General features: G+C 44.4%; 1 protein-coding gene across 5 annotated transcripts in view; it reads right to left on the bottom strand.

Annotated features, from left to right (window-relative positions):
* LOC143804367 (protein phosphatase 1B) overlaps positions 1-1931 on the bottom strand; it is a 66818-nt gene extending 64887 nt beyond the window's left edge. Inside the window, exon 1 of one of the 5 annotated variants that reach the window (XM_077282395.1) lies at positions 1757-1931. The gene's annotated coding sequence lies outside the window, so the exon portion shown is untranslated. Of the gene's footprint in view, positions 1-1133 lie in introns of all 5 variants that reach the window. The other 4 variants (XM_077282393.1, XM_077282394.1, XM_077282396.1 and 1 more) reach the window with 4 other exon arrangements.
* Between the last annotated feature and the right edge of the window lie 24778 nt (positions 1932-26709).

The raw sequence follows: 26709 nt of genomic DNA, 5'->3' as shown, positions 1-26709 counted from the left end.
GTCCCTAAAAAAAAACATGGTGTTGTAAAAATGAGAAATTGCTGGTCAACTTTTAACCCTTATAACTCCCTAACAAAAAAAAAATTGTTTCCAAAATTGTGCTGATGTAAAGTAGACATGTGAGAAATGTTATTTATTAACTATTTTGTGTGACATATCTCTCTGATTTAAGGGCATAAAAATACAAAGTTTGAAAATTGCAAAATTTTAAAAATTTGCCATATTTCCATTTTTTTCATAAATAATCAAGTAATATCGAAGAAATGTTACCACTAACTTGAAGTACAATATGTCACGAAAAAACAATCTCAGAATCAGCGGGATCCGATAAAGCGTTCCAGAGTTATAACCTCTTAAAGTGATAGTGGTCAGAATTGTAAAAATTGGCTCGGTCATTAAGTACCAAATTGGCTCTGTCACTAAGGGGTTAAAAAGTTATACTCCTGTGTTTATTATTATTCTTCCACTCTGGACAGGGTTTAACAATTTTCGGATAATTTTTACCCGACTCATTTGTGACTTTTACAAAAAAAGTCAACATTTATCACAAAAATGTAATCCAGTCCTACAATGTAGTAATAGAGTAAGAATTTCTCACATTTTTACCCACTAAAGGTAACAAAAAAAAATATATATTTTTTATTAGTTCAAATTTGGTTGGTGAATTTAGTGCAGAAGGAGAAGAGGAAAAAGAAAAAAAAAGCCAAAATATACTTACAGCCAAAAAAAGAAAACATGCAAATGAGGAATGATGCAGAGTATCTTGGTGATTGTAGCCCCCATCCGAGTACATGTCCTGCAGAACACACTGTGTACATGTGACCCTTCCCCTTCTCTACATTTTCTTATCTAGAACTAGAAGCATGCAAGTACATGGAGGGAAGATGAAAACTTTCTGAAAATTCGCCTGTCTTGTTTGCACCCAATCAGAGGGCAGTTTTCACTCTAAATTCTGCTCTTGAGAAGTGAAAGCCGAGCTGTGATTGGTTGCTAGGGGCACGTTCAGTTTCCCTGCCAGGCTGAGTTCGGGCCCGGATAGGCCGTCGTGCCGTGGGCTGCTCCGGTGAGCGGCCATGGCGGCCTGTGACAGCAGCCCCGGCCTGAGGTGTGTGTGACCTCAGTACGTCACTTACCGAACAGCACAAGTTTCAGTGTTCTCCTCCCTACAACGGCACGCGGTCTTGTCTCCTGCTCCTGTCACACCAGGACGCCTTTTGAGGCCGCACTGAGGGAGGAAACCGCCGAGTACATCTTGGGCCAAAACGAAGGTTAAAAAAAAATAAAAAATGAACGCCTCCCTGAGGAAGACCGGGAACCTTGTAGCGACAGGACGCTAACTTCACTGCTTCATCGTGACTGAGAAGCACGCAGGCCTCACCACTGACATGACGTTACACCGGCCATTTAACGAACACGACTCTTCTCCTCCAACGACCGAGCACAGCGGCGTGAGGGGGATGGGAGCCGAGATAACGCCGTCCTGCCTCTGATTGGACGAGCGCCGAAATAAACCGACACCCGATTGGTCAGAGAGCACGTCAATCAAAAGCGACGTTCCCTAGTACGACGCTAGCGATTGGCTGCCGCTTGCATAAGTTTTTACAGCCGCAGCCGTACAGCTATTTCTGTACCATATTAACCCGAGCTACGCGCAGGTCAGTATTACACGGTACGGTACGTTCGACCGACTCCTGCTAGTTCGGTTTTGAGGCCTAAAGAGCTGAAGCAAGTTCTTGCTGGTTAAGAGTCAACCAACCTTGTTTCTCGCCGAGGAAGAGGCTGTCTTTGGGGTTTGAATTCGGATTGGTTAAGGCGTTTTGATTGATGGACAAATGGGCCAATGGCTTTTAGCTGTAGGCTCAAGCTAGAGTGAGAGTCAAGAAACGCAGAGCGAATGTTGTTTTCCTCAATGCGAGAGGGGGGAGTGGGGGGGGGAGGCGAGGAGCCCGGATGTAACATGAGATCATCACTGGCCAATCAACAGCTGCGGTGACGTCATCGTCTTCGCCAAAACACTCGCCGGGCCTGTATGTCAGGGAGGACAAGGGGGCGTGGCCAGGAAGGAAAGTGAAGTGTACGAGCAGCAGCAGCAGCGCTGAGGGAATGTGCTGTGATTGTGGCACATGAAGGGTTACTGAGCAGCGGGAGGCGCAGCTGCCGTGGGAACACGTGAGAGAACTAAAAAGCTGCAAGTGTGTCAGTCTGTCAGAGGCACGGGGTATAAGTCTCTGTTCACACAGAGGGGTTTTTTTTTGTGGATTTTGGGGCAGATTTCTCCCTAAATCCACATGAAAATGCCCTTCAAATAGCGTCCTATTAATTTCAATGGAAAAAGAAGCGAGGTGGCCACTTTTCGGGTTTGTTCACAATGTGTTGTTTTTTATAAAAAGAAAAACATCCGTTTTTTTAAAGCGGAAGACGCGTCACGAGTACGGCCACTGTTCTCTGCAGTTTTATACACATGAAACGTCTTTTATTTATTTTTTTTTGCGTTTTTGTTCGTTTCCTGAATAGTTTTGCAGTGTTTTTTTTTTTTTTTTGCCACTGATGTTTCTTTTCCGCTTTTTGGGTGTTTTTCTATTTGTTTTTGTTTTTTTTAGCACTCCGATAAGCCATGAAGAAGATGCAAGGTTTTTTTTTTGCAGTGTAAATGTAAAAGAAAAATGCTCAAAAATCGCCTATGTTTCTTCATGGCTTTTCCAATGATTGTATTGAGCGTCTTCTGAGCCGCAAAGGCCGGAAGATTGGACGTCACTTCATTTATCCACTTGACGTTTTTTAGGCCACGTTCACACCATCAGTATTTGGTCAGTTTTTTACCTCAGTATTTGTAGCCAAAACCAATAGCAGGTGATAAATACAGAAGTGAGGTGTTTCTATTATACTTTTCCTCTGATTGTTCCACTCCTGGTTTTGGCTTACAAATAGGGATGAGCGGACCCGTGGAAGTTCAGGTTCTGGTGCCCGACCAAAACAATATTTCACATTTGCAGTTCAGAAAAGTACCCGAACCGCAACAAAAACCCCACTGAAAATAAAAGTTGAACAGAAGAAGAAAATTATTTCTGTCTCGTTCTCTCTCTCGCTCTCTCATTCTCTCTTGCTCTCTCCCGTTCTCTCGCTCTCTCCCGTTCTCTTGCTCTCTCTCCCGTTCTCTCGCTCGTTCTCTCGCTCGTTCTCTCATTCTCTCCCTCGTTCTCTTCCTCGTTCTGAAAATAAAGCGCAAATATGAATATGGCGCAAAGAACAAATAAGCTACAAACCATTAAAAACTTGACATTAAGGGTATGTGCACACGTTACAGATTTTGCTGCGGATTTTTCCGCAGCGGATTTGGAAAATCCGCAGTGCAAAACCACTGCGGTTTTCACTGCGGATTTTCACGCGGTTTCTTCTGCAGATTCCTCTGCGGGTTTTCAACTGCACTTTCCTATTGGTGCAGGTTGAAAACTGCTGCGGAATCCGCAGAAAGAAGTGACATGCTACTTCTTTTTTTCCGCAGCGAATCTGCGCGGAATTTTCCCGCAGCGTGTGCACTGCGGTTTTTGTTTTCCATTGGTTAACATTGTACTGTACACCGCATGGAAAACTGCTGCGGATCCGCCGCGTCAAATCCGCTGCGGATCCGCAGCAAAAACCGCAACGTGTGCACATACCCTAAAACAGACGTAAATGCAATTATTCATCAGGCCATTCATTTTTAAAACTTTTTTTTGCATGGATGTTTCAGCCAGGAAAATCCAGTAAACAAAAATTACTTGTGGACATTCCCTTGAAATTGTCTTTGATGTTGATTTTGAAACAAATCTACGCGGAAATCCAGGTAGAAAAAACCCTCAGGGTATGTGTCCACGGTCAGGTTTGCTTCAGGCTTTGGTCAGGATTTTATGCAGGTAAAATCCTGACCAAAAATGCACCTGAGGTCACTGGCAGGTCACCTGCGGTGTTCCTGCGTGTTTTGCTCATTGTAGCAACATGCTGCGTTCTGAAAAAATGCAACGCATGTGCGTTTTTGCAGGAAAAACGCATGCGTTTTTTAATGCACAGTGGAGACGGGATTTAATTAAATCCCCTCCACTATGCTGTAACATCTGGACGCTGCGTTTTTGACGCTGTGGCTCAGCGCTGCGTCAAAAACGCAGCGTTTCCTGAACATGGACACATACCCTCAGTGGAACATAAGGCAAAAGTGCAGAAAAAAGATAGAGAAATAAAGCATTTTGCCATGTTTTTGTATCATGGTTTTTGATGCATTATTCTAATAAGATCATTGTCACACTTTTTATGGAATTAAATACACATCAAAAACTATGCTAAAAAGACGTTATAAACTGCATCAAAACAATAATAAAAGGCATGTTCTTACAGAACAGCGTCAAAATCAACAGAAGAGGCTTTTGGAGGTGGACTGTCCAGATTTGAATGAGGCTTTGAAAAATCTATTTAGAAAAACTGCTATATTCAGATATTTGGAATTGATTTTATAAGTTTTGTTTTAAGTTATGAATTTGCTGCAAGTGAACAAACCCTAAGGGTATGTTCACATGTAGCTTTTTTGCTGCATGTTTTTCTGCATGAAAACCACAGACCAAGGCCAGAAAACTGCAGCCCAAATTGAGTGTCTTTGTTGTGTCTTTTATGTGTATGTTCTTCAATAATATGTTCTAGTCCCTGCGGCTGCATGTCTCGTGGCTGTTCAACAGCCGCAACACACGCATGGATTTCCTGTATTGCGGCTGTCAAACTGCCACAAGACATGCAGATGCGCGGACTCGAACATATTATTCGAGCACACCTAAGACACTGTTAGCATGCGAGCATGGCGGATAACACCAACAAAAATACGCTGCTACATCCGGATCATGGGCACATAGCCTCACAGTTTTTTTTTCCAGCGTTTCTCAACCATTCAAATATGCATAAAAACAAACTTATTTACATAGTGTTTTTCCTGCCAAGACACTAGTTATTCGTTGCAGAAACATCTATTGCAAATACGGTACTTACCTTGTTCACATAGCCTTACAACAACAATACTACCTTCCCCAGCAGTACCAAACACCAAACTGAAGCATAAAGTCCTACCAGCTCCAAACATGCAGAGGAAAGTTTACAGAAAAGGCAATTTTACCTGCTTAGTAAGGGCTTAAAGGTGCAGTCCGGCCTTGAGTTACAAGTCTGCAGTCACTCTGTGTGACTGCAGACTTGTGAATTCTCAAGTCGCGCGGACTGCGCGCTGTAAGGTTTGTGTAGTGACACAAGTTTGCACTATGCATACATGCGGTCATGTGCCGACTAGACGTGTGTGGCCTCTCTCAATGCAAGTGTACTGAGCGAGGCCCCACACGTCTAGTCGGAATGTGGCCGGAAGTATGCAGATCGCCCACATCCGGTCACGCGATTGCCCGCCTTTGGCATCTGAGAAACCTTACAGGTCATAGTGGACATGATGTGAGGATTCACAAGTCTGCAGGCACACAGTGACTGCAGACTTGTAGCCTAAGGCCAAACAACCTCTTTAACACCAACAGAATGTACTGCAGCATGTATTTCTTTCTGCTGATACTCAGGACAGATGAAGGCCAGCGCCTCATTAGGAAGTTAGTTTAGAAAACTGCTAATGTAAGGGCTAGGTGGAGGAGACCATTTGGCCCAATTCATCATTTGTGTATATATATTTTTTCTCCAGTCACCTTCCACGACAGCAGTATCGGAGGATGTCTCCCCGCCCTAATAGGGGACAGGAAACAAAGAGGTTCAATACCCTTCCCCTTCCTGCAACCACCAGTGTTTTTCCTGTCCCCTATGGGGCATGAAGAGTTTCTCTGATAGTGCTGCCGTGGCCGGCGATCGGGAGCGCTGTTACCTTGAAGCCGGGCAGTCGAGGTTGGGGGCTCCGCTCTCCTCCTCCTTTAGACTGCTCCCATCTCCGCGTCCACTGCGCAACTTGGGACCTTCACCCACCCTACCTGCGCCTTTTTCGGGAGGCAAAGCAGGGCGGTGAAGTGCTCCGGGGTCCTCCTGCAGCTCCCCGGCTTCCTCCTTCCTCCACGCTGCTGCTGGTGGTGGCGCGCGCGCACCGGAAGTGACGCACACCCGAACTTCAGGTTTCCTCGGCCCCATACGCTGCAGCTCCCACGTGCGCCTGCCGGCATCCCTGCCCCTAGGACATCCAGCGGCAGCCATGACTGGCGTCTCTGACCCCCCACGGACCCTAACGAGGAGGAGCACCAAATTCGCTGGGAGCCTCGGTAAAGTATTTATTCCTGGCTGGGGAAGCCTCCAGGTAAGACCTTCTGTCTGTGACCCTCTCTATCTGGACCACTGACCATATGGACAGCGACAAACCCCTACATTCTGCTCCTGCGGAGCCCAGCGTGCACCCCCCTACTGTAAGTAGTGGGATGATGTCCCTTGCTGTCCATTTAAATTTAAGTGACTTAGTCATCAGACAAGAGGTTCAGTCCTCCATGGCGGCCTTTTGTCAGACCCCAACACCGCAGCCTCCCCCTCCTAAGAAAAGATAGATGGCCCCGGTAGTTTCGGACTCTGACTCAGGCGAGATACATACCTCGGGTTCAGAGGACATTTGGGAGAATGAGGGTTCTACTGCTGCTCCCAAATCTGACAATAAAAAATATATCTTCTCAAGGGTATGGAAGAGTTAGTTTCCATGGTGAGGGGCACCATTGGGGTAGAAGAGAAGGTAGAGGGCCATTCCGTACAGGATGACATGTTTGGGGGTTTGAAACCTAAGACTGTGAAGGGATTCCCCATACACGAAAATATCGAAAACCTTATCCATGAGTGGGGCCTACCGTAAAAGGGGTTAAACATCCCATCCGAGTTTAAGAATCGTTTCCCCCTTGAGGGAGACTGTTCTCTATTGGAAATGCCCAAAGTAGATGTACAAGTGTCAAGGGTAACCAAAAAAATGGCCTTACCCTTTGAAGATTCCTTTCAGCTGAAAGATCCCATGGATCGGAAAACTGAGAGCTTATTGAGGAAATCTTGGGACACTTCAACTAATTTACTGAGATCTAACGTGGCCTCAACATGTGTAGCCAGATCCTTGTTTCTCTGGCTGCGTACCTTAGAGAATCACCTTGTACAAGGTACGTCTAGGGAAGAGATTCTTAATTCTCTCCCACTGCTTCAGAAGGCGACTGGATTTCTCGCGGACGCCTCCGCAGAATCAGTACGAGTAGCCGCTAGATCCGCTGTCCTCACTAATTCGGCTAGAAGGGCCTTGTGGCTTAAATCCTGGGGAGGCGATATTACCTCAAAGTCCAAGCTTTGTGGTATTCCCTTCTAAGGTCATTATGTATTTGGGCCAGCCCTGGAAGAAATCTTGGACAAACCCTCAGATAAAAAGTAAGTCCTTCCGGAACAAAAGAACCCTAGGAAGAGTTTTTTTTCGCCCCCCCCCCCCCCCCCCCCCCGTGACCAAGCTCCCCAACAAAATTACATGGGTAAGGGCAAATCAGGATGGTGAAGCTACTCCAAGGGAGGGAGAACCAGAAATACCCTGGTCCCCCAACCTCAGCAGACCTCTGAGAAGCACTGACTGGTCGGAGGTCGACTCTCAGGTTTCCTCTCCCAATGGCAGACGATCACCACGCATCAGTGGGTCCTGCGTACCATACGGGAGGGCCTAAAATTAGAATTCGAGTCCTCTTCCTCACCGTCTAACCATCACTTCTCTACAGTCTCCAGGACTTCGGGAATCTCTGATGCCAGATATTCTAAGCCTGCTTCAAGCAGAGGTGATTTCCCATGTACCACATCGGGAAATAGGAGAAGGTCACTATTCCCACCTTTTTCTGGTGAAAAATCCCTCTAGAAAAAACCGTATCATAAACCTGAAACCTCTAAATCAGGTAATAAAATAACGAAGATTCAAAATGGAATCGATCAGATCAGCAATCCCGCTGATTGGTCAGGACTGGGTAATGGCGACGTATACTACCATGTGTCAATACATCCAGACCACAGGAGGTTCCTCAGGTTCGCAATTTCCCAAAACAAGCGGGTCAGCCATTACCAGTTCAACGTCCTTCCTTTCAGAGTCTCGTCTGCTCCACGAGTCTTCACCAAGATCATGTCAGAAGCAGTAATCTTTATCTGACAACAGGGGGTCTGTGTTATTCCATACTTGGACGACTTTCTCATCATCGTCCCATCCGCTTCGCGCCTCAATCAGGATGTGACGAAGGTCCTCGATATCCTAAGGTCACTCGGGTGGATCCCGAATTTGGCAAAATCAGATCTCTGGCCATCTTCACGGAAGAAATTCCTAGGAGTTCTTCTGGACTCGGAGAAGAGGATGTCCTTTCTACCCAAGGACCGTCGGATCGATCTTGTCCACAGGATCTCCAGGTTCAGAAGCCAAAAAACCCCGACTCTAAGAGACTCTATATCAATCCTGGGTTCATTAACATCATGCATCCAGGCAGTGTCCTGGGCCCAAGCCCATACGAGAATTCTTAAATCTCACATCCTGACGTATTCAAGAGGACGTCAGATGGCTTTAACCAGGAAGATTCCCCTTCCCACTCGTGTGAGATCCTCCCTCTCATGGTGGCTGAACTCCCAAAACCTACATCGGGAAGTCAGCTGGGATCAGACTCCTCTCAGAGTGCTCACAACAGACGCAAGCCAGAGAGGTTGGGGCACCGTGATCGAAGGCTCCCACTTTCAGGGGGTTGTGGCCCCCAGATGTAAGACACAGCTCCTCAAATCTGAGGTAATTGAAAGCAGTGGAGGAGGAGCTAAGAGCCGCATCTGTCCTCATTCAAGGTCACCATTACGGGTGATGTCCGACAACATGACCACTGTGGCCTATCTCCGGCACCAAGGGGGCACAAGACACTCAAGCCTAAAGTTAACTGCTGGAAGGATTTTTTCCTGGGCGGAGAATCACCTTCTGTCCATCTCCACAGTACATATAAAGGGTTTGGACAATTCTCAGGCGGATTACCTCAGCAGGAGGGACTTCCATCCAGGAGAGTGGTCTCTAAACCAGGATGTATTCTTATCCTTGGTCCGGAGGTGGGGAACTCCCGATGTGGACCTGTTCACCAACAATCGGAACACAAAATCAAACACCTTCTCCCTGACCTCCTCAAACGAGGTGCAGGGACTGGACGCTTTCTCCCACTCCTGGGAGTTTGCCCTGGCATATGCCTTCCCGCCAATCCCATTGCTACCCAGAACACTACAGAAGATCCGGATAGATCAAGCTACAACGATCCTGGTAGCCCCATTGTGGCCAGGGAGAAGCTGGTTCAGCGCATTAACAGGCATGTGTCTAGAAGGCCCGATTCTGCTTCCCCAAAGACGCGACCTTCTTCAACAGGGTCCCCTGCTTCATCCGGACCTACACAAGCTGAAGCTGGCAGCCTGGTTACTGAAGCTGAGATCCTGAAAGCCAGAGGACTCTCACAGGATGTGATTGAAACCCTACAAAAGAGTAGGAAGCCAATAACTAACGCCATTTATGGCAAAATATGGAACAAATTCTCATCATGGTGTTCCCCGAACAAACCGGATCCATTCAACCCAAATATTGCACAGATCCTTCAATTCCTCCAGAAGGGCTTGGAACTGGGGCTTTCACCTAGTACCCTAAAGGTTCAGGTGTCAGCTCTTGGGACTTTCTTCGACCAAGATCTAGCAAACCACCAGTGGATCAAACGATTCATAACATCGGCAACTAGAATCCGTCCAAGACTTCACATCCACACCCCTCCTTGGGACTTGAACCTTGTTTTAAAAGGTCTGACCGGTGACCCCTTTGAACCCCTTTCAGCCTCCAGCTTAAAAATCCTGACCCTTAAAACCGTCTTCCTGGTAGATATCACTACCGCCAGGCGTATAGGAGAACTACAGGCCTTGTCAGTCAAGGAGCCATTCCTGACCATAACCATGGATAGTATAATCCTCAAATTAGACCCTTCCTTTATGCCTAAGGTAGTTTCAGACTTCCACAGAAATCAAGACATCATTTTACCCTCATTCTGTCCAAATCCCTCTAAACCAAAAGAAGAGGCCTTTCACACCCTGGACGTCCGCACAGTGGTCCTGTTCTACCTCCAACAGACAGAAAGTTGGAGGTTGGACCAAAACCTGTTAGTCCAGTGGTCAGGACGAAATAAGGGCAAGAAAGCAGCCAAAAGCACGATCGCTAATTGGATTAAACAATCATTAGTCTTGCATACTCATCCCAGAAGCTTGCACCTCCAGCTTCACTAAAAGCCCACTCCACCCGTTCAGTCTCGACTTCCTGGGCAAAGAGGGGAAACGCATCATCGGAGCAGATATGCAGAGCCGCCACCTGGTTGTCAGTCCATACATTCACCAGACACTACAGGCTCAACTTCAATAGGGACCTATTGTTTGGCAGACGCGTTCTCCAAGCGGTTGTCCCTCCCTAAAGAAATTAGCGTTTGGTATCACTCCGATACTGCTGTCGTGGAAGGTGACTGGAGAAAATAGAATTAGACTTACTGGTAATTCAGTTTCTAGGAACCTTCCACAACAGCACTAATTTCCCTCCCTATCTGATTTATTTATTAGATGATTCCTGCACTTAAGTGGTAACTATACATGCTACTGTGTCCAGAAAAAAGACTGGTGGTTGCAGGAAGGGGAGGGGTATTTAACCTCTTTGTTTCCTGTCCCCTATTAGGGCGGGGAGACATCCTCCGATACTGCTGTCGTGGAAGGTTCCTAGAAACCAAATTACCGGTAAGTCTAATTCTGTTTTTTTTCAAGTCACTTTTTTTGTTTTGGGGTTTTCGTTGATTTTTTTTTTCTTTCTCCAAACTCTTCAAAATGTCCCTTATGGTTCATGAAGTTTGGGTAAACTCAAAAATTATCTTTGTGTTTGTTTTTTACCTTTTTTGCAGCTTTTTAGAGTAAAAAAAATCACACGTCTGGTTAAAATGTCTCAAAAAGTGCAGTGGGTGAAAATGGGCGATTAAAAGATGCACATAAAATGTTTAAAAAAAAACTTTAAGAAATTGCACCTGATGAATTGATGAAACGCCTGCAAAAATCTGGAAGCCCCAAAAGCCAAAGCTGTCCCACTAAGGCAAACATAAAAATCATAGAGCAAACACTTATCAAACAGACTTTGAAAAGGGCGCAAATGAAAAACAGGTAAAAAAAAAGACCAAAAACTAATCAAAAAGAGGCACAAATTCAATAATGAATCTGTCCTATATGTGCAGGATGAGACTTCACAGGGATTGTTTGTAGTCGGTAATCATGGAGACAGGAGATAGGTCGGCATAGGAATTGTAGATGCAAACAGAAGGAAGTGTTTTTATAAACCTGTTGAAAAATGTTTTATTTTTTTTCCCTAATTTAGATTTGAAAAGTAAAAAAGCAAAAAATCCCTCAGCTACAGCAGAAAAAAAGTAATTCTCCGGTGTTGCGTAATGTCTTATAACTTTTTATGTTTGAGACTTGAGATGAAAGTGATGACTAGTGTCGGTGCTGAGTGCCAAAGAAACTCCAGGGAAACTTGATTCCACTCAGAATTACTGGCGTTTATCCAGCATTCAAAATGAGAGTAAGTTAAAAAAAAAAAATAAATAACACGAATAAATCTTCTTTGCTAGCACATTACGTATCAGCCACTTCTTTTAACTTGTATCACCACTATTTATATTATATTTTCTGCCAGACTCATTATTCTTTTACTTTTCTTTTTTTGGAAATCAGCCAAAAGTTTTAATGACACCTAAAACTCCTGTAGACAAACTGCAAAACTGAAAATATATATCTTGCTAAAAAAAAAACACAGGTTGCACTTGCACATCACAATGTAACTCTTAGGGTACTGTCACACAGTACCATTTTGATCGCTACGACGGTACGATTCGTGACGTTCTAGCGATATCGTTACGATATCGCAGTGTCTGACACGCAGCAGCGATCAGGGATCCTGCTGAGAATCGTACGTCGTAGCAGATCGTGTGGAACTTTCTTTCGTCGCTTGATCACCCGCTGACATCGCTGGATCGTTGTGTGTGACAGCGATCCAGCGATGTGTTCGCTTGTAACCAGGGTAAACATCGGGTAACTAAGCGCAGGGCCGCGCTTAGTAACCCGATGTTTACCGTGGTTACCAGCGTAAACGTAAAAAAACAAACAGTACATACTTACATTCCGGTGTCTGTCCTCCAGCGTCTCAGCTTCTCTCCACTGTGTGAGCGTCTGCCAGCCGGAAAGCGAGCACAGCGGTGACGTCTGACGTCACCGCTGTGCTTGCCGGCTATGGCGCTTACACAGTGGAGAGAAGCAGAACGCCGGGGACAGACACCGGAATGTGAGTATGTACTGTTTGTTTTTTTATTACTTTTACGCTGGTAACCACTGTAAACATCGGGTTACTAAGCGCGGCCCTGCGCTTAGTTACCCGATGTTTACCCTGGTTACCGGGGACTTCGGCATCGCTCCAGCGCCGTGATTGCAACGTGTGACCGCAGTCTACGACGCTGGAGCGATATTCATACGATCGCTGCGACGTCACGGATCGTGCCGTCGTAGCGATCAAAATGGTACTGTGTGACAGTACCCTAAGGAAATGTTCACACCATGTCTTTTTCAGGTGGGTGAACCCGCCAATGTTTTTTTGCTGAAACGTCTTTTTTATTGGGTGTTCTTTTGGTTGTTTCATAAGAGCTTTTTTATGGGGTTTTTTTTTGCTATCTACGGTCTTTTTTTTTAACGTTTTTCCAGCATTTTTGGGATGTCGTGTTTTTGGGGTTTTTTTACTGGCATTTTCTGGACTTTATTTTTAACTCCCTTAAACAATGAAAAAACCATAAGTGTTTTTTCAAGCAAAAACATTCAAAAAGATGCCTGAACATCTTTCGAGCCTTCCCATAGATGTGTCATGCAAAGTATACAGTGTCTTGAGAGCGGAAGATGTCTGAAAAATTCAATGCTCACTTTTTTTTAAAGGCAACCTGTCACCAGAAAAAATGTTATTAGCCTTCAGATATGGAGTCAATCTGCAAGTTAATAGCGTTATTAACCTGCCCGGCGCCTACACTTAGCCGAACGCTGCAGGGAGAAAATGAAATTTTATTTCCCCCGGTATTGTTCCGATTGCAGTCACGAGGGCGGCGCCGGCGCCAGTTCAGTAACCACTCTGAAAATCCAAAGTGATGGCGTTAACTGCGCTCCCGGCCCCAATGCAGAGCGAGTGTCATTCAGGGCCGGGAGCGCCGGTACAGCCGATGCTCTCAGAGCGATGACTGAATCGGCGCCTGAGTCACACGTCTGGGTGAATCCGGAATGCTACGGGGGTTCATTTTGTCTCCGCAGCGTTCAGCTAAGTGCAGGCGCCGGGCGGGTTAGTAACGCTATTAACCCCATATCTGCAGGTTAATAGTGTTTTTTTTTCTGGTGACAGGTTCCCTTTAACTGATCGGCAACTTTAGAAGCATAATGCAGATTCTCAAAACACTGAACATATGAACAAGTTGTTTTTACATAGAAATATATATATATATATATATATATATATATATATATATATATATATATATATATATATATATATATATATATATATATATATATGTGTGTGTGTGTGTGTTTATTCTTTTGAGCTTTTAGTTAACTTTTTCAAACAGGTTTTGGAACATGAAAAAACATTGTGTGCATATGCCCTAAGTCAATTAAAGGTGCCGTGATTTTGAATTTTGTATCAATAATTATTGATTATAGAATCAATTATTTTTTATACAAAATTAAATGTACAATTTAAATATTTTTTAAAATTATTATTTGGGGGTAGCTGAGCAGGACTCTTGCACACCTCACTTACGGCAGCCCCTGGACATAACAGCCTGCGGTCGGTTCATCTCTTCTATTGAGGCCGTTCCTCCTGCCTCTAGCTGTGACCTGGGCATGCCCCCTGGGGTGTCCAGGTCACAGCTGTGGGAGGAGATAGTGGCCATTTTGTAGTAGCCCGCAGCGTCTGCTGTTGGCTTAAATTTTCCCGTGTCATCACATACACTGCTCAGTGTGTGCAATCACAAGAGCTGCCGGGGAGAGGAAATGCTGGGAGGCAGTGCTCATGCCAACGTTAGTGTGTTGAACTTAGAAAAATCCTGCGAGTTCACAGCCAATGAACTGACTGCACCACGAGCATGTGAACTTTCTCACACTCGCACTGATGTCAGTCAGGTCAAAGGAATTCATCACCGAGAGTCACTGAGCAGCGCTAGCACACGCTTCTCAGCGTCTCTGCAACAATTTAGGCTGCCATCTAGATGTAGCAGAGCTAGATGCGTCGCAGGACAATTGGATTATTATCTTCTTGGAGAGGTGAGGAATATTGTTCTTTATTATTTTAATTCTGTTACAGGAGACATTGGCTTCAGTGGACTGAGCAATGACCTGAGTATGGCTTACTTTAGATTTATTAAAGGAGTCAAGGAGTTTTGGTCAATTATAGGACTTTATTCTGGGTGTGTGTGTTTTTTAATACAATAACAATGTTATTGGGTTAGTAATGGTGGCATTTTATAGACTCCTCTCCATTGCTAACATTTGGGTTTGATTTCACCTGACAATACAAAGGTGACACTTAAGGCCCCGTCTCACATAGCGAGATCGCTAGCGAGATCGCTGCTGAGTCACAAGTTTTGTGACGCAACAGCGACCTCCATAGCGATCTCGCTATGTGTGACACGTACCAGCGATCAGGCCCCTGCTGCGAGATCGCTGGTCGTGTCGGAATGGCCTGGACCTTTTTTTGGTCGTTGAGGCCCCGCTGACATTGCTGAATCGGTGTGTGTGACACCGATCCAGCGATGTCTTCACTGGTAACCAGGGTAAACATCGGGTTACTAAGCGCAGGGCCGCGCTTAGTAACCCGATGTTTACCCTGGTTACCAGCGTAAATGTAAAAAAAAACAAACAATACATACTCGCCTTCTGATGTCCGTCAGGTCCCTTGCCGTCTGCTTCCTGCTCTCACTGACTGCCGGCCGTACAGTGAGAAGTGAGAGCACAGCAGTGACGTCACCGCTGCGCTCTGCTCTCAGTGTACGGCCGGATCTCAGTCAGAGCAGGAAGCAGACGGCAAGGGACCTGGACACCGAAAGGCGAGTATGTACTGTTTGTTTTTTTTTTTGGTAACCAGGGTAAACATCGGGTTACTAAGCGCGGCCCTGCACTTAGTAACCCGATGTTTACCCTGGTTACCCGGGTGCTGCAGGGGGACTTCGGCATCGTTGAAGACAGTTTCAACGATGCCGAACTCGTTCCCCTGATCGTTGGTCGCTGGGGAGAGCGGTCTGTGTGACAGCTCCCCAGCGACCACACAGCGACTTACCAACGATCACGGCCAGGTCATATCGCTGGTCGTGATCGTTGGTAAATCGCTAAGTGAGACGGGGCCTTAACCTCCCCAACTATCACCCCAAGATGATGGGAAGAGCAAGGCTAAGTGCCAGATTTCGAACATCCTATGAATGCGCCTTTTCTGGGTGGCTGAGATAAGATTTTTTTAGTCTAGGATGAGGCCAATATCAATAGCCCCTTCCTAGGCTATTAATGTCAGCCTGCAGCTGTCTGCCTAGCCTTTGCTGATTATTAAGTATAGGCATTTATATGTCATTTATTTTTTTTATTTTGGGGGAGTCCCCCATTTTAATAACCAGGAAAGGATAAATATACAGCTGTGAGCTGATATTAATAGCCTGGGAAGCTCCATGGGAATTACCCCTTTCCCAGGCCGTCCGCTTTCTCTTTGCTGGTTAATAAAATACCAGGGGTTCCCACACCATTTTTTTTTCAGAAAATAATTTATTATGTAAAAAAATACATGTGCAGTAAGTTACAAAAGCACTGCACTAATTATATATGTGACATCTTTATGTCTATTCTATAATAATAATAAAAAATAATTTTATTTAAATAGCGCCAACATATTCTGCAGCGCTTTACAAATTATAGAGGGGACTTGTACAGACAATAGACATTTCTGCTATGCTGTAATCACAGTTCAAAATAGATACCAAGAGGATTGAGGGCCCTGCTCGCAAGCTTACAAACTATGAGGAAAAGGGGAGACACGAGAGGTGGATGGTAACAATTGCTTTAGTTATTCGGACCAGCCATAGTGTAAGGCTCGGGTGTTCATGTAAAGCTGCTTGAACCAGTTAACTGCCTAAGTATGTAGCAGTACAGACACAGAGGGCTATTAACTGCATAAAGTGTATGAGAACATGATGCGAGGAACCTGATTATGGTTTTTTTTTGTTTGTTTTTTTGAATGGGCCACACAGGGATAGTTAGGTTAATGCATTGAGGTGGTAGGCCAATCTGAACAAATGCGTTTTTAGGGTACGCTTAAAACTGTGGGGATTAATCGTATTAACCTGGGTAGTGCATTCCAAAGAATCGGCGCAGCACGTGAAAAGTCTTGGAGACGGGAGTGGGCGGTTCTGATTATTGAGAATGCTAACCTGAGGTCATTAGCGGAGCGGAGGACATGCGTAGGGTGGTAGACTAAGACCAGAGAGGAGATGTAGGGTGGTGCTGAGTCATGGAGTGCTTTGTGGATGAGGGTAGTAGTTTTGTACTGGATTCTGGAGTGGATGGGTAGCCAGTGTAATGACTGGCACAAGGTAGAGGCATCGGTGTAACGGTTGGTGAGGAATATGATCCTGGCAGCAGCATTCAGGACAGATTGGAGCGGGGAGAGTTTGGTAAGAGGGAGGCCGATTAGTAGAGAGTTACAATAGTCCAGACGAGAATGAATAAGTGAAACCGTAAGAGTTTTTGCAGAGTCGAAAGTAAGAAAAGGGCAAATTCTAGAAATGTTTTGAGATGCAGATAAGAAGAGCGAGCCAGTGATCGCATGTGGGGGGTGAATGAAAGCTCGGAATCAAGTATGACCCCAAGGCAGCGGGCATGTTGCTTTGGAGTAATGGTGGAACCGCACACGGGGATGGCAATGTCAGGCAAAGGTAGGTTAGTAGAGGGAGAGAACACGAGGAGTTCAGTTTTTGACCGGTTCAGTTTCAGATAGAGGGAGCACATGATGTTAGAGACAGCGGTAAGACAATCACTGGTGTTTTCTAAAAAGGTCGGCGTGATATCAGGAGAAGAAGTGTATAATTGGGTGTCGTCAGCATAGAGATGGTACTGGAAACCAAATCTACTGATTGTTTGTACAATAGGGGCAGTATACAAAGAGAAGATGAGGGGGCCTAGGACTGATCCTTGAGGAACCCCAACAGTAAGGGGAAGGTGAGAGGAGGAGGAACCAGCAAAACATACAGTGAAGGATCGGTCAGAGAGATAGGAGGAGAACCAGGAGAGAACGGTGTCCTTGAGGCTGATGGAGCGGAGCATAGAGAGGAGAAGCTGATGATCCACAGTGTCGAATGCTGCGGAGAGATCCAAGAGAATTAGCATGGAGTAGTGACCATTAGATTTAGCTGTCTGTGTATATATCTATTCTATCTAATCTATTTTGTCGGATCATGCTGCGATTTTACAGTTTGCGGCAGATGAATTGCCGGCTTTTCAAAGGACATCGGTGTGTGCCGTGTGCGATTTTTTTTTTTTTTTTTTTTTTCTTCCCCCTCGCACCCAATGACTTGCTTTGGCGAGTTTCGTCCAAGATATGAGGACAATTGCAACATGCTGCAAATTTATTTTTTTTCTCAGTTCGATTTAACCTGCTGGAAAAACAAATCGCAGATGAGCAGAGAATCATAATTTAACATTGGTCAGAGTGCAATCAGACTTTTTTTTGGATTGCACTCGTCCGTTTTACTCACAGATCAGTATGAGCCCTGAGAAACATAATCTATACCCACAAAGAAACTGCACGTCATCTAAGCTCAGGGGAGAGGTCACCACAAGTTACCTTCTCATTCTCTGAGCACGAAAATCTAATCTTATTTGAGGCACATAAGTCAGCGATCAGTTTATTACCTTATCTACCATTGGCCTTGCGCCAGTCACAGTGGAGTCGGCTTGGTAATGGCTACATTACAAACCTTTATTGGATTTCCTCTTCTAGGCTTGACTGGAAGTAGATGAATACTGTCAGTTAATGATGCTTAACGAGAAGCCGGTTAGATATGTAAACTGTAAGCAGCTACATTACAATCAGGTTTAACTGGAGTACGTAAGCATGGAAAATGCTAATGGGCATTAATTTGTTATCTCGGCTTAAATCCTTGCTCCTTAAGGAGTCGGGCATAAATCTTCTGCAGCAATAGTCTACTTATTGAAACCTAGTAGCAGCTGAACGTCAAGCAGATGACACAACATCAACAGCTTTAGGCAATTCACAATAATAATTTGTAACAATGAAACTAATTAAAAACAGACGAAGAATTTCTAAAAGAGGATTGGCAGAGAGTTACAATATGTTCTTGTACAATCGTAAGCAGTTATTTTTCTCTTCTGACCTTTCATTTATTTTAGGGTGTATAATCTGGTGCACCTGTGATTAAGATTTGTTTTTGCTACAAGAAAAGGCATATGTTGCAATCCATGCGACCTTTTGCTCTCCTGGGGGGTGATGCACCCCTGAGTGATTGACAGTTTGGGTTAGCAGCATTGTTGGTCCGCATTGTGTGCTTTCCAAAGCTGCAGCATCGGAGGAGCACGATGGCATGGAAACTGTTTGGCTGGATCGATCAGGCCAACATCAGAGCAGTGTGTAGAAGCTCTATTAGAAAAGGCTTACAAGTAGTGATGAGCGAACATGCTCTGGTGCTAACCAAATGACTTTGGCATGCTCGAAAAAGTCCCTGCATTACTTGCAGCTGTTCGACAACTGCAATACATGCAGTGGTTAGGTTTAAGTGGTTCAAAGACTTGCAGAGAGAGTCTGAGTCCTGCCTCACTACAGTGTGGGTGGCAGTTACAGGACTTGCAGGTTTTCTCTATAAGTCTTGGTAGCATTTGTGTAAGGTTTGGCAGTATTTGGGTAGGGTTCTGGCAACATTTGGGTAGGGTTTTGGCAGCGTTTAGATAGGGTTAGGCAGCATTTGGATAGGGTCCTGGCAGCCTTTGGATAGGGTTTTGGCAGCGTTTGGGTAGGGTCCTAGCAGCCTTTGGATAGGGTTTTGGCAGCGTTTGGGTAGGGTCCTGGAAGTCTTTGGGTAGGGTCCTGGAAGTCTTTGGGTAGGGTCCTGGAAGCCTTTGAATAGGGTTTTGGCAGCGTTTCGGTAGGGTCCTAGCAGCCTTTGGATAGGGTTTTGGCAGCGTTTCGGTAGGGTCCTAGCAGCCTTTGGATAGGGTTTTGGCAGCATTTGGGTAGTGTCCTGGCAGCCTTTGGATAGGGTTTTGGCAGCGTTTGGGTAGGGTCCTGGCAGCCTTTGGATAGGGTTTTGGCTGTGTTTATGTAGGGTTCCAATACAAAACAGCTATTAGACTGCACCACCGAAGAGTCAATACCAATTGTGTTTTGATACAAGGTCAAACAGTCCTGATGACCCAGACAAAATCCACAAAGTTAGAAAAACAAGTTTGCCAACATCTTTTAAAAAGTACTAATAAAACTTTATTGGAAATCTATGATGTCCCCAAGTATCAGCCTGCAATTGTATATATAAACAAGGGGCGTCAGTAAATTGCCATATGCCACGACTCAATAGCACATAATATGTACAGGAGAAACACAAGTCAAAAAATGGCTAAGAAAATGAAAAGTACCATGAGATTGTATTTTATTTAGAATCCATTAAAAACACATCATATGCAATAATATGCAAAAAGTGTCAAAATAGTGATTAGTGACTACATACAAGGTGCATCATATGTTCCAGGAACCATGAACGGAGCATTGAATAACCTATTATTGCGGTGCTTTATAGTCTATATACATGTGCAAACTAGCACTTGGTAGCGATGTGTAGAAAGGTATAGCTATATCAATGGTGCACCCTCGCTGTATCAGCCGCACATCGCATCCCAACTATCCGCAAAATAAATGTATAGATAGTGTACAAAAGGTTATTTACCCATAGATATCTGTAACCGTCCGTCCAGGTCCTGGAAACTACCCCGATGCGCGTTTCGCGTTTAAATGTGTGACCGCTTCCTCAGGGGGCGTGGCTAATAAGGGATCAACGTCCATCTTATATAGTGACTACATCCGGTCATGTGACTTTAAAAGGAGTAACCGGTGCGCATGCGTGAACCGCAGAGAGACGCCAACGCTGAATTCCAAGCCTCCCTCCCAGCAAGAGGTCCCCGTCACGTGAGCGGGCCGGCACCACGCCCACACCACGCAGCGGGGAACCGCTACCAAGAGACAGGCAAGTAACAGCGCACGGCGTATATCAGCGCATAAAGTGACAAGTGCTTTGTGCCAGTGAAAAGATATCGATCAATAGAACGAAAAGAAAATAATTAAGTAAATGCTGCGCATAACAAATGCATTAATCTAGTATAACACTGCCCGATGACACACATCGTTCAGATAAACCAGATCATATAGGAAATGGGCCGCGCAGCAGATATCCTAAAATTCTAAATTAGTGAATAAATTATTAAATACGATATCATACATATGATGAGTTACACAATATAAATTATATAAACAACAATTAACAAAACACTAAAATATGCTAAAGACCAGCACATACATATTCAGCATGAGGGCAGTATATGGGGGCAAAAAACTTCAGTAGAACACATCTCATAAATAAATAATACTCAATGTCCATTAATAAATATCTTCTGAAAAGGGAATCCATTTTCATCCATTAATATTCATCCAGAGACTTTTTAAGTGTCCTTCCATATTGCATTCTCCCCAATGCCTCCTCCCAACATCGAGAATGGTATGGGCATGATCAGAAACATAAGCACACTAAAATTGGAACAAAGATACCAAATTAAAAACTGACAAGTATGCAACAGAGACAATTAGAACATATTATTCCCGGGCAATAATCTGGAGGAAAGAGGAAAATCCATGTGCCTCATTTAAACCTTTTGGTGTGAGGGTGCCAAGAATAGTAATCCAGCGACATTCCCGTTGTGCCAAAATACGCTTCACATCCCCACCTCTAATGCCACATTGGATGTGATCAATTCCACGTGCTTTGAAGGATTTAGGGTTGCAGTCATGGAATTGCCTATAATGGCGTGGTATAGTTTTCAATTTTGACGGATCCAACACCTCCTTAGCTGCCACTATGTCGCGTATATGCTCCCGTATTCGTGTACCTAGTCTGCGAGATGTTAGTCCGATATATATTTTAGGACATCCACATACGGCATAATATACAACTTGTGTAGTATTGCACGTAATATGGTAATTGATGGTGAAAGTCCTTCCACCATCTGCAGACTCAAATGTGGCTTCGCGACTGATATTGGGGCATGTAATACAACCGCCACATGGAAAGCAACCCCTAGGTGGTCCTCCAGATCCGAAATTGAATCCCACATTTTTGGGGACATAATGGCTAGAGACTAACAAATCCCTGAGGTTTTTACTCCTCCTAGCCGTCATTGAGGGATATTCTTGAAGACACTTTGATAGTGAGGGATCACTTCTGAGGATGCCCCAGTGCTTCTGTAGGCAATTCCTCATTGTGCTCCACTCACCATTAAAGGTGGAAATAAAGCGTACTGTGTCCTGTTGTTTCAACATTTTTTTATTGTAGTTATTCCTAGAGCACAATAATTCAACACGTGGTGTAGCTTTGGCTCTCCGGTACCCTTTTCTAATGCTTCTATTACTATATCCCCTATCCTGGAATCTGGCCTTTAGATCCATCGCCTGGATCTCAAATTTAGTTTCAGAGGAACAGATCCGCTTCATCCTAAGATGCTGCCCAACTGGGATGGCTGAGATAGTACTACTAGGGTGACCCGAATCAGCATGAAGAAGGGAGTTGACCGAAGTGGACTTCCTGAAGACATCAGTCTGTAAATAACGTTGATTATCAACTTCAATTTTGATGTCCAGGAAGTCCACGTCGGTCTTACTCATCTGGTATGTCAGCTTAATGTTAAGTGTATTCTCATTCAGTTGTCTCATAAACTGATGTAATGTTTCTTCGGGCCCCTGCCATATGATGAACAAGTCATCAATATAACGCAGCCAGCACTGCACATGGTCCGCGGCCTGCGGCCCCCCTCCGCCAAAAATCTCCCTCTCCCAATAACCTAGGAAGAGGTTAGCGAAGGAGGGCGCACAGGCCGCGCCCATGGCAGTGCCGCGCTGCTGCAAATAAAAAACATCCTTAAAAACAAAAAAATTTTTTGTCAGGATAAAAGTCAAAAGTTCCATGACTAAATCACAAATGGCACCATCCCAGTTGCTAGCATCCAGGAAGAAGCGGACCGCCTCCAAGCCATCATTATGGCCAATAGATGTATATAAAGATTGTACATCAGCGGTAACAAGGCACATGTTATCTTCCAGTTGAATCCCATCGATCCGACGGAGGACGTCCGACGTGTCTCTGGCATAGGAGGGGAGCGACTCAACCAATGGTTTGAGATCGTAATCCACAAATTTGCAGATGGGGTCGCTCAAGCCTCCTATGCCAGAAACAATAGGACGCCCCGGTGGATCGACGGGATTTTTATGAATCTTCGGGATAAAGTAAAGTGTAGGGATTCTAGGGGATCTAGTAAGCAAGCCATCAAGTACCTTTTTAGGAATAATACCCCTATCATGAGCATCCAATAAAATGCTCTCCAGCTCATACGAGAATTTAGTCACTGGATTAGACTCTAATTTTTTATAGGTCTCCCTATCTCTCAAATGTTTGAACGCTTCTCTCTCATAGAGGGAACTTGGCCAGAGAACCACATTTCCCCCCTTGTCCGCTGGCTTAATTACTATGTCATCATAGCTCCTTAGCTGTTCCAGAGCCAGTCTTTGATTGGCTGTCAAATTATCAAACCTCCGTCTAGTGGAGATCTTTTGAAAGTCCTGGATGACCATTTTGGTGAAGATTTCCACCGCAGGACATAAGGACAAGGAGGGAAATGTGGTAGATCTGGGACGACAGTCATGGGGAAAAGTGCTTACTGTACCAATGGTCTGCTCGTCCAGGAGATCCTCCAGTGCCATCAACGCCTCCCTTTCAATTGCATCACTTTTAGGTTCCATGTCACCCTTCTCAAATAGTTTTTTAAGAATCAATTTTCTTGAGAACAGGTATAAGTCTTTGGTGGCTGTGAAGAGATCAAACTTATTAGTAGGAGAAAACGTGAGACCCCTTTGCAACACATCCACTTGATCACCTGTGAGGACATGGTGGGAAAGATTAATTACCTCAAGGCCTTTTTTAGTTTTCTTATTCTGCTGGTTTCCCTGAGGATTCTTATGTCTCCCACCATTTCTTTCACGGTTCAAGCCAGAGTTACGTAGCTCATAGAACCTAGGTTGAGTTGTATTAGATTCTTCACTAGAAGCCACAGAGATTGTGGAGGCGGATCTGGCACGGGAGGATCCCCTGGACCGGAGACCCCTCCGATTCCATCTATAGATGGTATTAGATTGGAGATCATTCATGTCTCTTTGGAATTTCCTGGATTTATTATCACAGATACCCTTCTCCCACTTGACGAATTCATTTTCTAATTCAGTATTAAACCGAGTCAGAGTCTCCTGGGATAGGTCTTGTTTGAGCTTAATTTGGAGCTCCTCAATATCCTTATCCAGGTTTTCCAAATTTATCTGATTGTTCTGGGCCAGCAACTGCATGAAGCCTCTAGAACACCCAGTTGCCAGCTCCTCCCATTTGTGTCAAAATAGTGATTAGTGACTACATACAAGGTGCATCATATGTTCCAGGAACCATGAACGGAGCATTGAATAACATATTATTGCGGTGCTTTATAGTCTATATACATGTGCAAACTAGCACTTGGTAGCGATGTGTAGAAAGGTATAGCTATATCAATGGTGCACCCTCGCTGTATCAGCCGCACATCGCATCCCAACTATCCGTAAAATAAATGTATAGATAGTGTACAAAAGGTTATTTACCCATAGATATCTGTAACCGTCCGTCCAGGTCCTGGAAACTACCCCGACGCGCGTTTCGCGTTTAAATGTGTGACCGCTTCCTCAGGGGGCGTGGCTAATAAGGGATCAACGTCCATCTTATATAGTGACTTTAAAAGGAGTAACCGGTGCGCATGCGTGAACCGCAGAGAGACGCCAACGCTGAATTCCAAGCCTCCCTCCCAGCAAGAGGTCCCCGTCACGTGAGCGGGCCGGCACCACGCCCACACCACGCAGCGGGGAACCGCTACCAAGAGACAGGCAAGTAACAGCGCACGGCGTATATCAGCGCATAAAGTGACAAGTGCTTTGTGCCAGTGAAAAGATATCGATCAATAGAACGAAAAGAAAATAATTAAGTAAATGCTGCGCATAACAAATGCATTAATCTAGTATAACACTGCCCGATGACACACATCGTTCAGATAAACCAGATCATATAGGAAATGGGCCGCGCAGCAGATATCCTAAAATTCTAAATTAGTGAATAAATGATTAAATACGATATCATACATATGATGAGTTACACAATATAAATTATATAAACAACAATTAACAAAACACTAAAATATGCTAAAGACCAGCACATACATATTCAGCATGAGGGCAGTATAAGGGGGCAAAAAACTTCAGTAGAACACATCTCATAAATAAATAATACTCAATGTCCATTAATAATAAAAAAAATGTTGAAACAACAGGACACAGTACGCTTTATCTCCACCTTTAATGGTGAGTGGAGCACAATGAGGAATTGCCTACAGAAGCACTGGGGCATCCTCAGAAGTGATCCCTCACTATCAAAGTGTCTTCAAGAATATCCCTCAATGACGGCTAGGAGGAGTAAAAACCTCAGGGATTTGTTAGTCTCTAGCCATTATGTCCCCAAAAATGTGGGATTCAATTTCGGATCTGGAGGACCACCTAGGGGTTGCTTTCCATGTGGCGGTTGTATTACATGCCCCAATATCAGTCGCGAAGCCACATTTGAGTCTGCAGATGGTGGAAGGACTTTCACCATCAATTACCATATTACGTGCAATACTACACAAGTTGTATATTATGCCGTATGTGGATGTCCTAAAATATATATCGGACTAACATCTCGCAGACTAGGTACACGAATACGGGAGCATATACGCGACATAGTGGCAGCTAAGGAGGTGTTGGATCCGTCAAAATTGAAAACTATACCACGCCATTATAGGCAATTCCATGACTGCAACCCTAAATCCTTCAAAGCACGTGGAATTGATCACATCCAATGTGGCATTAGAGGTGGGGATGTGAAGCGTATTTTGGCACAACGGGAATGTCGCTGGATTACTATTCTTGGCACCCTCACACCAAAAGGTTTAAATGAGGCACATGGATTTTCCTCTTTCCTCCAGATTATTGCCCGGGAATAATATGTTCTAATTGTCTCTGTTGCATACTTGTCAGTTTTTAATTTGGTATCTTTGTTCCAATTTTAGTGTGCTTATGTTTCTGATCATGCCCATACCATTCTCGATGTTGGGAGGAGGCATTGGGGAGAATGCAATATGGAAGGATACTTAAAAAGTCTCTGGATGAATATTAATGGATGAAAATGGATTCCCTTTTCAGAAGATATTTATTAATGGACATTGAGTATTATTTATTTATGAGATGTGTTCTACTGAAGTTTTTTGCCCCCATATACTGCCCTCATGCTAAATATGTATGTGCTGGTCTTTAGCATATTTTAGTGTTTTGTTAATTGTTGTTTATATAATTTATATTGTGTAACTCATCATATGTATGATATCGTATTTAATCATTTATTCACTAATTTAGAATTTTAGGATATCTGCTGCGCGGCCCATTTCCTATATGATCTGGTTTATCTGAACGATGTGTGTCATCGGGCAGTGTTATACTAGATTAATGCATTTGTTATGCGCAGCATTTACTTAATTATTTTCTTTTCGTTCTATTGATCGATATCTTTTCACTGGCACAAAGCACTTGTCACTTTATGCGCTGATATACGCCGTGCGCTGTTACTTGCCTGTCTCTTGGTAGCGGTTCCCCGCTGCGTGGTGTGGGCGTGGTGCCGGCCCGCTCACGTGACGGGGACCTCTTGCTGGGAGGGAGGCTTGGAATTCAGCGTTGGCGTCTCTCTGCGGTTCACGCATGCGCACCGGTTACTCCTTTTAAAGTCACATGACCGGATGTAGTCACTATATAAGATGGACGTTGATCCCTTATTAGCCACGCCCCCTGAGGAAGCGGTCACACATTTAAACGCGAAACGCGCGTCGGGGTAGTTTCCAGGACCTGGACGGACGGTTACAGATATCTATGGGTAAATAACCTTTTGTACACTATCTATACATTTATTTTGCGGATAGTTGGGATGCGATGTGCGGCTGATACAGCGAGGGTGCACCATTGATATAGCTATACCTTTCTACACATCGCTACCAAGTGCTAGTTTGCACATGTATATAGACTATAAAGCACCGCAATAATATGTTATTCAATGCTCCGTTCATGGTTCCTGGAACATATGATGCACCTTGTATGTAGTCACTAATCACTATTTTGACACTTTTTGCATATTATTGCATATGATGTGTTTTTAATGGATTCTAAATAAAATACAATCTCATGGTACTTTTCATTTTCTTAGCCATAGCCTGCAATTGTAC

This window comes from Ranitomeya variabilis, chromosome 2 (assembly GCF_051348905.1).
Source record: "Ranitomeya variabilis isolate aRanVar5 chromosome 2, aRanVar5.hap1, whole genome shotgun sequence".
Classification (NCBI taxonomy): Eukaryota; Metazoa; Chordata; class Amphibia; order Anura; family Dendrobatidae; genus Ranitomeya; species Ranitomeya variabilis.
This window is presented reverse-complemented; position numbering and strand designations above follow the sequence as displayed.